Here is a 16,960-nt window from a genome sequence, read left to right as displayed (position 1 = left end):
TTATTAACAAAGTACCAGAAATTTCAGCTTCTTTATTAGGCACTGGCATTTCTCTAGAAACCCTCTGGTCTTCCTGTGGAAATGTTTTCCTTTGTTTGCAAGATTGTTCTGTTGAAGCCATGTGCTGAATATTTGGGCCACCTAATTCCCCCTGCACTCTCCTCACCCACCTTATCTGCAGTGCCCTATCTCTTAGTGCCAGTTTCCAAGCTGTGTTTAATCTCATCCCTGTATCTCCAGCTGTATCTGAACAATGGAACCCAAATGGCCATTCCAAAGCTTTCTGCTTTTAAACAGTGACCTAGTTAGGATAAGCAGGGGGTCCCTGACTTCAGCACAGAGCCACTCACAGACCTTCTCCCATTAGTTAATTTTGCATATCTTTTTCTCTTAGAGAAAATATCATATTTCCACTGAAGTTGACTTGGAAGTGACATAAACACCATGGAATAGATTTTAAAACACAACATTCAGCTCAGATAATCTCGAAATCATCAATAACTGACCTAATTTACTTTACCATGTGTTACAGCAAATGAGATAAAATTCTTCCAGGGCCTGGGCAGCCTACTGGTGAGGAGCTCTGGCCCTGGCCACAGCACAGTTAGGGTTGTAATCCCTGTTTTCAGTTGTTCAGCTCTATCCCCTGGGGGAATTCACTTAATTTCTCCACATCCAGTTTCCTCATCTACAAAATCCTATAAACTATGGTTGTTGTCAGAATACAGTGAGTTAATTAATGGACAGTACAGAGAATGCACATAGTTCCTTGTCTGGAAGATTAGCTCAGCGCTCTTCCATTTTGACACAACCATGATAGCAACCATTTCTTAAAAATAGTGAGTGAATCTGAAACTAAAAGGGACAGTGGAAATTCCCATATTCTCCCATCACATATGCAAAAGCGTTTGTGTTCTTTGACATTGAAGTACCCAACCCTCATTCTACAATGTAATTTTTTTATGCACAATTAGATTAGGTCCCGATGGCAGTAGTATTCACACGTTATTTTTGCTGAACTTCTAATTTGTTGAAGCCATATGCACTGCCAAAATGAAGACCCAATAAAAAGAAAACAATTGTTTTATTGGATGTGGAAATCATTTGAAAAAAAAAAAACAAGGCAGAATGAAAAAGAAATGCTTTGTTTTTAAAATATTCAATTTGGGATTACTAAATGTGTTTGAACAAACAGTCTATGGGGGAGGTCTTGGAGCTGATATCAATATTTAGAAATGCTTTTGACAGAAAGCCAATCTAAAGTTACATCTGAAGGCTTATTTGGATTTTATAACAGCCAAGAGTTTAGACACATTAAGAATAAGAACTTTAGATTTAATTATAATTGCTGTACTTTTTTGGAGTATTCAAAACACAGAATTGTTACCACACAGTAAAATTGCAGTTTAGAAAATTTTTTTCAGTGGATATTTAGACCATTTCCTACATCTCATAATATTTTTAACTGCACCTTCCAGAGCACTTGTATGTATTTATTTGAAAGGTAGAAAGGCAAAAAGAGAGAGACAAAAAGAGAACAGAAAGAGTGAGAGAGTACGGTGCCATCCACTGGTTCACTCCCCAGATGGCCACAACAGCTAGGACTGGGCCAGGCCAGTCAGGAGCCAAGAGCTCCATTGTGGTCTCCCACATGGGTGACAGAGGTCCAAACACTTGAGCCATCTTCTGTTCCCTTCCCAGAGCATTAGCAAGCAGCTGGATCAGAAACAGAATAGTAGGGACTCTAATTGACCCTCTGACATGAGATGCTTGCATTGCATTGCATGTAGCAGCTTAACACACCGTGCCTCAATACTGACCCTAATTATTCTTTGCTGTGGACTAGCACAGCCTCATCCCCTAACTGGCGTGATCTGCCAATGACACTTGATGATGACACTTTTGTGATTTGGAAGCAAGTACTTTGGGAAGTTTCATTGAATCTTGCTGTCCCCAACCCTATGGACTCCATGAGAAATCTTTATTATGAGAAAATATTTAAATATGATTCACTCTTGACCACCACGTTTCTTCTCCTGTCAATTGCTGGCTTTTATCCAGAAGGAAAATTGAACATAAGCATAAATTAAGCATATGATGAACTACCCTAAAAGCATGCATCCTTCTATAGTCCTCACATTCCTGTAAAACTCACAGCACAGACCTTAAACAAATGCACATGCAGATGGGGGCAGGCAGCAACATCTTTGCAAGCTACTCAGAGGAAAGTAATAGAAACATACAAATTATTGCTGTGTTGGGCAAGAAAGAATGCAAAGTTCAATTGCAATAGTGTATGCACATGTCTTTTAGAATGTCAAAGAACAACAAATTTTTGATTATAATATAATGAGAAAAACATATCTTCCTATCTTGGCACTTCAATAAATCAATTTTATTTTGAAGATTTATTTATGTATTTTAAAGGCAGAGTTACAGAGAGAGAGAGAGAGAAAAGGAGAGGGAGAAACAAAGACAGACATATTCCATCTGCTGGTTCATTCCCCATATGGCTACAATTGCCTCCTGGGCCAGGCCAAAGTCAAGACACTCTATCCAGGTCTCCCACAGAGTGCCAGGGGACCAAATACTTGGGCCTCCACTGCTTTCCCAGGTACATTAATTAGCAGGGAGATGGATCAGAAGCAAAGCAGGGGCCAATGTTGTGGTGTAGCAGGTTTAGTGCTGCCCGCAACACCAGCATCCCATGGGCTCTGGTTCAAGTCCCAGCTGTTCCATTCCCAATCCAGTTCCCTGCAAAAGGCCTGGGAAAGCAGTGAAAAATTGTCCTCGGGCCCCTGCATCCATGTGGGAGACTCGGAAGACGCTCTTGGCTCCTGGCTTGGGCCCCGTTAGGGCTTTTACAGCCATTTGCAGAATGAACCATTGGATGAAAGATTGATCTCTTTCTGTGTGTGTGTGTGTGTGTGTGTGTGCGTCTGTCTGTCTGCCTGTAAACTCTTCTTTTCAAACAAATAAATAAATCTTAAAGAAAAAAAAAAGAGTGGAGCAGCTAGAACTTGAACCAACACTCCTATGGGATGCCAATAACACAGGCACAACAGTAGCTCCAATAAATTAGTTTTCCAGATATGTCTTTTAAAAAAACTCATGTATCATATTAGCAAAATTGAGGTCTCCTTTAAAAGATTAACTTGTGTACTATTTTATTTAAAAAGGGCTCATTTCCAGAATCTGTGATAAACATCAGTGTGAATTAGTTATAAAACATTGATTTGCAAATACTGTATTTTTATATATTTTAAAGATTTATTTGTATTTCTATTGAAAGGCAGAGTTCTATAGAGAGAGGGAGATACAACGAGAGAGAGAGAGAGTTTCCATATGCTGATTCACTTCCCAAATGGCCCCAGTGGCCACTGCTGAGCCAGGTCCAAACCAGGAACCAGGAGTTTGATCCAGGTCTCCCACATAGGTGGCAGTGGCCCAGGGATTCAAGCCATCTTTTGCTCCTTTCTCAGTTACATTAGAAGGGAGCTGGATCAGATATGGAGCAGCCAGGACTCAAACCAGTACCCATATGGGATGCCAGAGTTGCAGGTGGCAGCTTAACCCGCTACACCAAAATGCTGGCCCCTTGATGTATTCCTAAAATAAGTATATAAATTAGCTTAACAATAGATGTAGGGCAAATTTGCAAAATAAAATTTAGGGAAAATCATGAAAACATACAAATGGTATTTCAAGATTATTTAATTTTAGAAGTTATCTTATACAGATGCACTCAAATATATATAAACATTATACTTATGTATACATATATATATACATACATACACACACACACACACACACACACATATATATATATACATACACATCTACACACACACACACCCCAGAGGGAGAGGCAAGGAAATATTCTTTCACTACTGAAGCTGTCAGTTGCCATCAGTGTCAGTGAGGCCTTTAATAATATACAAGCCATTCTATCTCTAGGATTATTTTTTCTCTTTCATTTTCAAGGCCATTAAGCAGCCCCAGTCCCTATGACGGAATACCTGGGTCACTTTAGTTGATGTTCTAGATTCTGCCTGTGGATTCGATTTCTGGGGTGCCCATTGTTTCCAGTTTTGTGTTCTTAAAGTGCTTGCTCATAATAGCATCTCTAATTTGCAGTATCAACTCCCTAGCTTGGCACCCAAGTTCCTCCTTTACATAAATGACTTTTTCTTTGTTCCTCCGCAAACATTCCCAGTTCCTGTCACAATGGTTAAGGGCACACATCATCACAATCCTGTTCTCTCCTCCTGTGTGTGATGTTCTGCCCAGTAAGCACTTCTGCGTAAATTTGAGGTCCAGAGACTAATTCACTCACTACCAGGATAACTACAATATATTCTTCTCTACTACAGTAACCTACACATGGTCTCTGATACATGATGGCTTGACTTAATGATTCTTTGACTTTTCTCCATGTTACAACAGGCAAAAATGATAGCATTCAGTAACAGTTGCGTTCCAAATGTTGCATGTTGATCTTTTCCTGGGCTAGCCATGTAGGGTACAACACTCAACACTGTGCAGTGGCTCTCAGCCGGGTGATGAGGAGCATAAATATCGGACATGGTGCCATCTCCTGTGTGGCTAAGCTGTGATGTTCAACAGGTTAGCTGTGTGACACGCATTTTCTACTCAGGGTGCTTTCAACTCATGATGAGTTTATGGAGACACAATTACATCACAGGTTGAGGAGTTACCATGGATAGCCTGACTTTTAGGCATCTCTTTTGACTTCTTAGACACAGAAAACATGCTTTAAAAAGTGATTCCAAATAGCTTATACAAGCTGAGGTTCAAAGTAAAATTCTAGTAAGTATTATCAGGTAGATAACAAATCATCCAACTATAAAGGGGAAACATAATTTTAAAAATCCACTCCTCTGACTCATTAAATACTAAATGAATGTTGGGCATGCAAGGTTGTGTATTTTGTAAGAGAAATAAATGATATTCTTTAATCATCTAGAAATCAAATGTACATTTTTATAGAAAACCTGGGAAATGCAATAGTTATAAAGAATTGCAGAGATAAGTAGATGGCACTTTGCCAATAATAGAAAAATTGAGGCATTGATTAAAAAAAGGTCACCTGTTTCTCAGAGGTCGGAATGCTGTTGAACAATACTTTACTTCAGTTATGATGATATCCACTACTTTAAAATGTTTAGCTACTAATAGGCTATTTTATTTTATTTTATTTTAAAACAAACTGTTGAGTCTACTGATTTTGCAAAGCCTTTCTAATGGGCTTGCAGTCAGCATAAAAACTCACATTTCATTATTCAAAGTTATGGCTATGATTTACACAAAGAGCCCCTAAACAAGTATTGTAGCTTTTACTAAGATACAAACTGACAGAAAAATCTATAATGCAATTACAATGGAAGATAAAAGCTAGTTTCAAACATTACAAATAGTGTTTTCCTTGTAATAGAATAATTGTTTTAAAAATGTTTACCTTGTAACAGGAATGGACCTGAGTATCACAGAAACTGTAACTGTGTCCCAGAATCGACTCCTCAACTTCAGGTCAGGGATAGAAACAGCTCAGTCCCAGATCTGAGCAAGGTACATCGTGGAAACTGTGTTTCCCACTCTATTTTGTAGCTGGTGAGAATCAACCCATTCTCACTAATTCAAAGTGACAGTGCCATGCACTTGACACTTCCTTAAAATGAATTGCTTCCCTCTACTCCCTTTGCTTCCCTAGTTAAACAGGCAGCAATGTGGACTAGGTGCTTGTGAGCCAGCTAAGGTCACAGGGAATTATGTTGGGGCTATTTTTATTCAATTGGTGTTTATAAATGATACATAAAATGTCTTAAAAATACTCAACACAATATACAACAATTTTCTGTATTATAATTGGTACTTCAGGAAATATGTTAAACTAAAAGTAGCAAAGAAAACATGAAAATTGCTTTCTAAGAAAAACTGTCAAAGCTTTGGATGCATAGCTAACTTAAAGTTAGCCACAGATCTGAAACACAGGCCAGTCGGTAAGTTTTGCTAGAAGCAAAGACTCAAAAGGGAGAGAGGGAGGGAATGAATACTTTGTATGGTAAGTAATACTGGTAATCTTGACTTCATTCAAGTATTATTTATAGAGCATTTACCATGTGATATTCTTCTACATTTTGAGGATAAAACATAGAAAGAAGTCATAAAATTGCTGCCTGTATAGAAGCTCAGGTTCCATCAAGTGTGGGTTCAGGGTAGCCACAGTCTAGTGAGAGCACCTGATCATGACAAGAGCTGTCAGGAAAAAAAAGATTACGGAAAAGGGGCTGATAGAGAATGCTTCTTGTTGGGTTTTTATTCAAAGAGGGTATTTGAATTGAAGGAGGCCTCACTGAAAAGATAAGAGTGCAGCAAAGACTTGGCAAGTGTCACTATTCACTTTGTATTCTCTCATGATACAGTGTGTCTTCATGGAAGGATCCAGATCAATTTTATTCTAGCTAATTATTGATTTAAAAAGAGTCTAATTGTTACAAAAGTAGAATGTTTGTACTCTAGAGTTAAAAACCACAGTGCTGACCTGTCCAACTTAGAATCTAATTCCCTGTGGCACACTGTACCAAGCTCTAGTGCTACAATTTTAAACCTAGCACACAAAAAATCGACCCGCTCCTTCTCCCCCTGCTTCTTTGGGACATTGACTCATTAACAAGCAATAATTTATTTCAAAACACGTCTTAACTGCAGAATCTGCCCTATTTCTCAAAGCTTTTGTTAGAATCTAGAGAAAATCAATCATTGTACTATTGGGGATTCTGTGCTAATTTTTAAAAGATTGAGCATTCTCTTGATCTTTCTCCACCGAGAGCAGGACAGGCTCTGTGCCTTCCCCGCCGAGAATTCAGCTCTTCACGCGTGAGCACCGAGGTGTTCCGAGGAGAAAGTGCTACCTATTACTTAAATGGACCTTCTTCCTTCTTTGTGGTTTCTAGAAAGCAATTCCCTCAGGTATTCTTTCACCCATCAGAGAGAAACCTAAATAAGAATGTCTTCCTTTTGAGCTCAGTAGTACTGGTCTACCTAAATTAATGTTTATTTAGTATCTAATAACGCTTTCTATTGAGAGAAACAGCTCTGTTTTCTCAAGGTCTTTGCCAAGTCTCATAAATCTGGTCAAAGGCGGTCAGTGTAACCCCTCTAACAACCCAAGTGGCCACACACAGAATAAACAAGGGCCCAATTTATGAAGCCATCATGAAGAGACCCTATACTCTTCTCAGTATTAATTCATGACGTGTGCAATGCACTTTGCACTCAAATAAAAAGAATAGGAGAGAAATAAAGAGTATGCATTTAAACAAACTTTTAATACATACATGTGCTATTTAAATTTAACAGCCACCAAAAAAAGAAAAAGAAGAAGAAAAACTGTTTTTCTGTGAGCTGTATGAAGGCTAGCTATGCGTTTCTGTTGGTTTTGGTGTACTAGAATTTCTAAGTAATTTTATATCAACATCACAATAAAGAAATTTGTTCAGTGATTCTTCACTAATCTTTAAATTATTCAATTGTTCATTCAACCAAAGCTTAGGACTCACTTTCTTATCAATATAATATGTTTTGAGGCAAAAATACTTAGTAAAACACTGAGAAAGTGCTTGGCTTTATCTACAACTTCAGTATCAGCCAAAGTTAACTCCACAAGAATTTTATTGTTTTAAGACAAAATTTATTTCTCTAGACATGAAATTACAGCCTTATTTAAAGCTCAATAATAAAAACTTTCTAAAAATGCCATAATTTATTTATAAAAGGCACAGATCCTATCAGGGAAATGAGGAATCTATCTCCTGGTGGTCCAACTTCCATTCGATCATCATCCGTGGCAATGCGGCATTTTTCTCAATCTGTACTTGCCGTGGATGGTGAATCTCAAGAGCAGAATGCGGAGAGAGGATGAAGGCTTTGATATCTGTGTTATTTCAGAATCCCAGGAAGAGTCTTTATAGGAAGGGAAACAGGGATGGCATTTTTTACTGTCTGAAAAACCCCATCAATGTTTTCTTTAATTTTATGACCCCACTTGCTTTTGCACTACAAAGATTCCCAGACAAGCAGTATGATGTGAACGGAATAAACTTTTCTCTCTCTCTGGCTGAGTTACAGTTCTCAAAATAAATATATATCTTCTACATTTTTCCTTAATATTTCTCTCATGAGCCATGTGCATGAATGGAAAAGCATTTCTCTGGGAGCCGAGTGCTGGGTCAAGAATATCTTTTTTCATTAGCAGAAGTAGAGTCACAAGCAAGTCTGCTGCACACATCTTGCTGGATTTTTTTTAATCTTTTAAAAATAAACACTTCTATCTTATACATTAAAAAATAAAGGGAAAATTATTTCCAATAAGCTCATCTTAAAGTTAATTATTACAAGAATGACAGTGAGTGCCTATACACACATCTTATGATACCACTTGCATCATTATGATCAATTATGAACTGAAACTGATCACTTTGACTATAGAATACTATACAGCAGTAAAAAAAATGAAATCCGGTCATTTGCAACAAAATGAAGGAATCTGGAAAACATCATGCTGAGTGAAATAAGCCAATCCCAAAGGGACAAATATCATATGTTCTCCCTGATTGGTGACAACTAACTGAGCACCTAAAAGGAAACCTGTTGAAGTGAAATGGACACCATGAGAAACAATGACTTGATCAGCCCTTGTCCTGTCTGTTGATGTACAACTTTTAATACTTTATTCCTTTTAGTATTTTTTTGTTCTACTTAATACCATTGGTTGAACTCTGTAATTAACACACAATTATTCTTAGGTGTTTAAATTTAACTGAAAAGTGATCCCTGTTAAATATAAAAGTGGGAATAAGAAAGGGAGATGCAGAGTTCTGCACATGCTCAATCGGACTTACCCCTAATGGTAGAGTTAGAAACGTGCCAGGGGATTCCAACTCAATCCCATCAAGGTGGCATGTACCAATTTTTAATTTAAAAAAAAAACTATTTTATTTATTTGATTCAGAGAGACAGAAGCAGGGTGAGGGAAACAGAGAACTCCCAGAGTGACCCAACAACTGCTGACTCCCAGGGTCTGCTTTAACAGGAAGCTGGAATCAAGAGCTAGTGCCAGGAATTGAATCAAGATTGTCTGACATGGGGGCCAGTGCTGTGGCACAGTAAGTTAAGTTTCCACCTGCAGCACCAGCATCCCATATGGGTGCTGGTTTGTGTCCCAGCTGCTCCTCTTCTAATCCAGCTACCTGCTGCTGATGGCCTGGGAAAGCAGTAGGAGAGTGGCCCAAGTACTTGGGCCCCTGCCACCCTTGTGGGAGACCCAGAAGAAGCTCCTGGCTCTTGGCTCCTGGCTTCAGATTGGCCCAGCTCAGGCCATTGTAGCCATTTGGGAGTGAATCAGCAGATGGAAGAATTCTTTATCTCTCCCTCTTTCTGTCTGTAACTCTACCTCTCAAATAAATGAATAAATCTTTACAAAAAAAAAAAAAAGATTGTCTGACATGAGAGACAAGTATCTTAACCACAAGGCTAAACACCAGCTCTGGTACCTAATTACTTTTAAGTCAGCCCAGAGTCCAAAATTAAGCTGTATTTGGTCTTAGCTGCCAGTGCCCCTAACCCCTAACCCCTAATTGAAGATATCTGATTAATGTAAAGCAGATATTATTTCATGGATTTTGATTAGGTTTTACCATCAATGAATACTTTAGTATCAATCCATTGATTAAAACTTCAAAGAGGGGTCAGCGCCATGGCTCACTTGGTTAATCCTTTGCCTGCCGTGCCGGCATCCCATATGGGCGCCAGGTTCTAGTCCCGGTTGCTCCTCTTCCAGTCCAGCTCTCTGCTGTGGCCCGGAAGGGCAGTGGAGGATGGCCCAAGTGCTTGGGCCCTGCACCCGCATGGGAGACCAGGAAGACGCACCTGGCTCCTGGCTTCGGACTGGTGCAGCACCGGCCATAGCAGCCATTTGGGGAGTGAACCAATGGAAGGAAGACCTTTCTCTCTGTCTTTCTCTCATTGTCTATAACTCTGTCAAATAAATAAGTAAATAAAAAAACTTCAGGAGAAAGGGTCATTACAAGTTAGTCTGGCATCAGTGACCACCGTACTTACTAACTACAAGGAACAAAGAAGTTCCGGAGCAGCTGGAGAGCACGCTCCATTCTATCCTGCCTTGTGTTAGTGCTGGGTTTGGTCCAGTCATACTGGCTTACTTGACAGCAAGGAGGAAAAGCATCACCCTAGAAATCTCAGCAGGAGTCTTTCAAGGCTCTGCATGCTGAATGTAAATGACAGTGCAACAATAATCTATCTTCCAAAGTCAAACTCTCCTTGGGATGACTCCAACTAAGCACAGAAATTGTTACTCCCATTCTGGCATTAATGTTTGGGACAGAAGTCACATTCAGTTTATTACACAGAATCCAAGAAATAATGAATAAATGGAAGAGGAACGGAGCCAAATATAAATTAAAGTATTGACATAGATTTTTTAATGCTCTGAGAGACAAACCATGGAGTTGCCCATGATGTTTTATTGTGTGGACAAAAGTACAATCCTTAAATCAATAAGCTAAGAAGATGAAGTTGATGAATCCATGCATTGTTGTTGGTTATTTTCAGATCTAAAGCTATATAAGTACTACAAGATAAATTGAGAAACACCTTCTTCAAAAGCTATCTTATTGGAAACTTGAAGGACTAAAAATACAGTTCAAAGTAAGGACTCCCATCAAAGGGACAGGAAATGGTCAGGAGTCACACCTCTTCCGTAAGATAGAGACAGGGAGTGTTTAATATCAAAACTTTTCAAAAATGTGGTAAGCACAAGGACCTATATTGAAGGAAAATTTGTATGATATTTGCAAAAAGGAGTTATATTTTATTAGTTAAATACAAAACCTGAGATAACAGCACATAGAAAACATTAGTGTGAGTGGATAATTCAATATATCTTATAGTTGTACAGTATCCTATAGCTCCCTAAATACACCAGAGGTCTTCAACAAGTTCATGGAAGGTGGCTATTATGCAAACGCTATACATAAATTTCAAAATGTTCTGAACCAAAATAAACTCACCTTTCAATTCCATTTCCCATGAATTCTTGGAAGTCCTCTGGTATATGTGTGTGTGTATGTATAGGTATGTGCACATATTTCACATATTCTGCTATTTAAATCCTTTAACAATATTCTGCATTTGAGATAACAGGCAATTGTTAAAAGAGTCCTATCTTTGGAGAAAGAAAACAAACTTATTTACTGGCTGATATCACTGATAAATGGCAGAAAGGAGCACAAGGACCAATTTTCTTTATTTACAAATATATGTTAATAGAAAAATGACCAGAAAATCTTCTCATACTTTTCAATTTTTATTTATTTATTCATTCAGTCATTTCAAAGGGAGAGGGAGACAGGCAGAGAGAGTCACAGCGAGCTCCCATAGGCTAATTCATTCCCTAAATGTCCACAACTGTGACCATAGCTAGGAACCAGAAACTCAATCCAGATCATTCATGTGTGTGGCAGAGACCCAATAACGTCAGCCATCACCATTGCCTTCTAGGGTTGCATTACCAGGTAGTATAAATCAGCAATAGAGCCAGAAGTCAAACCCAGGCCTTCCAATGTGGGGTGTGGACCTATTAACTGGTAGGCTGAATGTCCACTTCTCCAAGTTCTTTTTGATAAAGAAAGAACAGATTCCACTGAATGGAAGCATACTACAAAAGGATGTTTCAAATGCATGGGGATTCTCAAAGAAGTAGTAAATTTAATATGGATAATCCAAGAGAATAGCCTCAGGAACAGAATATTCCAAAGAAAGAACATTGATATAGTAGTTAGGACAAGGAAAGAAAACTGGGAATATATAGTTTTCTCCTCTAGAGAATGGCTGGGTGTTGCTGCAGCTCACAATGCTGTCATCACTGGGTCGCACAGTTCCCTTCACAGAGGCAGAGATTTCTGACCATAGTTCTTAATCACCTACTTTCCTATCTGTAAATACACCTCTATCTACAGGTCTGCTGTGAGTGTGACATAGCTCAAAAGTTGGAAAGTCTTTTGATACCAATAATGAAAAATATAAAGCCACAATCAATTTAGCATGAAAATCTGGAAACATTCACATACAAGTGTATGTGTTTATGTACATTTATCAATGTATACACATAATATGTATGTAACTGATGACAGCAGTTTTATGAAGAGATAAACTATTTTCCTTCTAGTGATACATTATTATTATTTCCTCCTAATGTTTTAATCCCCCAGATATTGTTTCAATTGCCTAGATAATCGGCCAATTTATTTTGTCCTGCTCTTGCAGTTATATATGAATCACCAGAGTCAGTTCTGGACATATACTATAGGTGAAGTGCCATTCCCACGAACTCCAAGCAGCCATCATTCATAGGAACAGCTCCCAGCCAAGTCCTCCCAGACATTTCTAGGAGTCTTTGAGCTGGAAGAACGCACAGTGTTCCCAAGACATAAACTTGCCCGGCACTCGATCTGGTTTCTACCCTCAAATATCTACTGTCTAGTATGACAAATGATGTCAATCAATAAAAAAACAGGTAATCCCTTCTACTAATGATGTGGGAGAAGAGCTCTCTGCCATCACATTCTGCTTTTCTTTTCACTTAAAAAGTGACTCCTATTCTTGATTCTTCATCTCATAAAACTTGCTTTAGTTTTCTGTTCTGAGCTATCAGTGGCGACCCCAACAGTGCTCAAAATGTACTGAGCAGGAAGCGGATAACTTGACTTGGCTTAAAGATTCTCATGTTTGAGTTCTAATGATCCAGATTAGCTCCACTGAACCCCCAGCTGAAGGTAAATAAGATTTCAGTAAGCTTTTGCTTTCAAAGGGAAACAATGTCTATACAGATTATGGAAAACTCATTCCAATCTACTTCAGAGCAGGTCCTACTTGCCATTAGGATTCACACATGAGGAGATGTTAACTCTCCTCTTCACACAATGCAGTTACAGACTGCTGAAACAAGTAGCTCTTTGGAGTGAAAAAGGGGTGTTTGAAACTTTGAAAAACATTTAGTACAAATCTTAAAATTCCATGTCAAAATGGAAAATGTCCTAATGGACACCAATAATACCATTTTCTTCAAATTACACAAGTAATACTTGCCTCAAGTGATGGTGGTCCCATGCGCTGTCACTGTGTATGCTAACACCAAATTTCCAGAGAAATATTTGCTATCACTTGACCAAGAAAAACTAGAAAACACTGAGATTGAAGAATAAGACGTTCGGCTTTCACAGTTACTTTACAGTGCTTTCCATTCACGTTCCCTGTGGTAGCGAGGTTTTTCGACTTGAATTTTTACCTTCAGGGGCTATGATTCCCATTAACATCCCATAAACTGAAAGTGTGATTCTGAAACTATGTGCTAAGCCAGTCTGTCTGGAATGATGCAGTGAACTCAACAGGTCTTGAGTTAAAATTTCAAAGTAAACACAACAATGCCCAACGTCTATCAGACACTGCATGAACTAATGGTCAAAGCATTTCACAATTTCAGCATTAGAGAGTGCTAGATCCCTTTCCAGGGTGTCATAGCTGTGTGAAGCTGGGTTCACAGTGGGTGACTTGATAAACAGAAAGTGCCTCCTGGGGCTGGTGCTGTGATGTATCCAGTTAAGCTGCCATCTGCAGTGCCAGCGTCCGATATAGGTGCTGCTCCGAGTCCCAGCTGCTCCACTTCCTATCCAGCCTCCTGCTAATGCACCTGGGAAAGCAGTGGAGGATGGCCCAGGTGCTTGAGCACCTGCACCTACGTGGAAGACCCAGAAGAAGCTCCTGGCTCCTGGCTTCTGATCAGCATAGCTCTGGCCATGTGGCTGTCTGGGTAGTGAACCAGTGGATAGAAGACTTCTCACTCTCTCTCTCACACTCTCTCTCTCTCTCTCTGCCTCTCCCTCTTTGTAACTCCCCTTTAAAATAAATAAATAAACCAGAGAAGAGAAGAGAAGAGAAGAGAAGAGAAGAGAAGAGAAGAGAAGAGAAGAGAAGAGAAGAGAAGAAGAGAAGAGAAGAGAAGAGAAGAGAAGAGAAGAGAAGAGAAGAGAAGAGAAGAGAAGAGAAGAGAAGAGAAGAGAAGAGAAGAGAAGAGAAGAGAAGTCAAGTCTTCTACAAGTCTGTGTGGAACAGGTAATGATGTCCCTGGTGTTCAATGTGACTCCGTGACTTGAGAAGTTATGCAGTGCCCAACATGCACAATACCCCTTCCATAGGTAATTGGGAAATCACTGATGTATGATATAAAATATTCATTACATTATTTTCACCTTGGGCTTTCAGGACATAAGTACTTATGAAGTTGTTTGATTTTAACTAATAATCAGAATTCTTGGCATTTGTTGGCCTAGTAGTTCTGTAAAGTACAGTACTGAGCTGCTAAAAGATTCAGAACTGGAATTCCCAGTTACAAGTGCTTTCTTAGAAAAGCATGAATCTCTGTAAGAAGAATCACTCACCAAATCAGACCTGAAGCAGAATTTTTGCATGTAAGGTACTAATAAGTCTACTGCCTGATCTTAATATTCATTGTGATATCTTCTTCACTATTCTGTATTTTCAGCTTTTCCTGGATTTATAGTCAAAAGATTGTGGTCACAGGGGCTTTTCCACGTTGCAGTTCCCTGAGTCTACATAAAAGGTGAGCAGGCAGGTAAAGCCTGGTACAACAGTGTTCTTATTGTGGGACCCAAATTAAGCCCTGCTGGAAAGACTCCACAGGGGGCTTTCTCTACATTAATTCCCTCCTATGGCACACCGTGTTATTTTCTGTTTCCTATGAATTCCTTTCATTGTTAGTGTGGGGCCAAGAAAATAATATTTCAAAACATTGCTTGTAAAGTTTTAACACAATTGAACTCAGTTCTCACATTTAAAAGCTTAGCATCACACTGAAGTTTCTTCAAATGCAAAGCAATGTACATGTAAAGTGAATGTTACCCGTGGCAAAGAAATATCTCACACACACACCGTATAATTAGAGGGCTTATTTGAAATTACTAAGACTGAAAGACCAGCAGAACTATGGGGAAAAAAAGGACATTTCTTCAGAAACCCTGTATGAGACGGGGTAGAGAGGGCAGTGCTGTTACTGAGGAGGCGTCCGCATTGCCTCATTTTTCCTTCTGATCTGCACTGCCGGGCTCTTTTCCTTGCTCTTCCTTCTTCACTTTGAAAATATTCAATGTAAGCAAGGTAAACATGGAGATGTGGGGAAATTTATACAAGTGTGAAGTATTTCTGAAAATCCTTTCTAAGAAAACAATAAAAAACAATGTGATGTTCTTAATAAACAGTTGTAGATTATAGTTCCAGACAGGATAAAGTAATTAAGCAAAAGAACTAGTGATTAGACAGTGATTTATTTCCATTTGTTAAAACTGAGATTCATATGTATGTACATGATATTCATACAGGTATGCAATTTTTGCTTTATTATAGCTTATCTGAATCCTATTCTTTTTGTATCCTCAAAGCATCATGTAGCACTGGAATTTTTCGCATTAATATTTCTAATTCATCATACGGACCAGAAGATTCTAAACAAATTTAAGATTTTATATTAGGTTTTTTCCTTAATAATATTAAAAAATTCTTATTATGAATTCCCAAATTTCAGATTGTAAAAAGAATCTTGACCTTACTTTGATCAAAATAATGAAAAAGTTCACAAAATTTATTTGCAGAGAACAACTCTTAGCAAATGTCTTTTATGCCCTGAGATGTTTCTTTTCTTTCTTATTAGGAAAAAGGTTTGTTGTCTTATGACTTCTATGGCTTGACATATACAGGATAGGAATTTTTTTTTTTTATTTCATGGCCACTTTACAATTTTCTGTTTCTCTTTGATTTATTAACACTTATGTCACTTCAATCTCTTTGGCTTTTATGTTTTATTTTATATCTATAGTTGTGTGTAGGATGGATTTGTTTATGCAGGGTGAGGGCTATTTTCTCTTGGGTATTCATAATTTCAACTACCTGTTAGTCAAATTTTATGACAAGGTGTAAATAGGTAATGACTGAGTTACTGGTTATTAGAAGAATCCAGAGCCACATGAGAGGATCATTGCCAACTGTGGGCAAGTGAAAAGGATATTAATATTCTCATCTAACTTTGATCACCAAACTAAATGACTTAGCAGTCAAAAGACATCATTGTTCTTGCTCCAGAAGGAATAGTTTATAATTTGAGAACCACACTGTGTCTGTTTTACATAGAAGACAAGTTGGCAAGGATGAAAATGACCTCAGGTTGGGTCAGTATATAAAAGGTTAATTATTGTGCTATAGTAAAACAAAACCTAAAGCTATGGGTTATGCTTGGCACACAATGAAATAACAGAACATTAAACAACAGACTTACAGTGCTGAATTTTATTATAGAAAGTAATAATCGGGCCAGCACTGTGGCATAGCGGGTGAAGCTGCCCGCCTACAGTGCTGGATCACATTTGGGTACTGGTTCGAGACCTGCACCTTCCAATCAGCTTTCTGCTGTGGCCTAGGAAAATCAGTAGAAGATGGCCCAAGTCCTTGGGCCCCTGCACCCACGTGGGAGACCCGAAAGAAGCTCCTGGCTTACAGCTCTTATGGCTCTGGCCATTGTGGCCAATTGGAGAGTAACCAGAGGATGAATGACCTCTCTCTCTCTCTCTCTCTCTCTCTGCCTCTCCTTCTCTCTCAATGTAATTCTGACTTTCAAATAAATTAATAAATCCTTTTTTAAAAAAGAATATAACAATAACATTGCTAAGATTATGTATCAGTAATGTGTCTTCAATACACAAGTGTATTGATAATCTCAGCAAACTAACTTCTATCAAGAGTGTATTTTAGAAAACAGGATTAGAAATTGGCCAATGGCTTATTGCCCTTATAG

General features: G+C 38.5%; 1 protein-coding gene across 4 annotated transcripts in view; it reads right to left on the bottom strand.

Annotated features, from left to right (window-relative positions):
• Positions 1 to 16,960, bottom strand: part of SEMA3D (semaphorin 3D) — a 283,704-nt gene that overhangs the window by 227,319 nt on the left and 39,425 nt on the right. The window lies entirely within an intron of this gene.

Source organism: Oryctolagus cuniculus, chromosome 16 (assembly GCF_051225735.1).
Source record: "Oryctolagus cuniculus isolate XC-2025 breed Fujian yellow rabbit chromosome 16, ASM5122573v1, whole genome shotgun sequence".
Lineage (NCBI taxonomy): Eukaryota > Metazoa > Chordata > Mammalia > Lagomorpha > Leporidae > Oryctolagus > Oryctolagus cuniculus.
The sequence above is the reverse complement of the archived record's forward strand: the minus strand, read 5'-3'. Positions and strand labels throughout refer to the sequence as shown.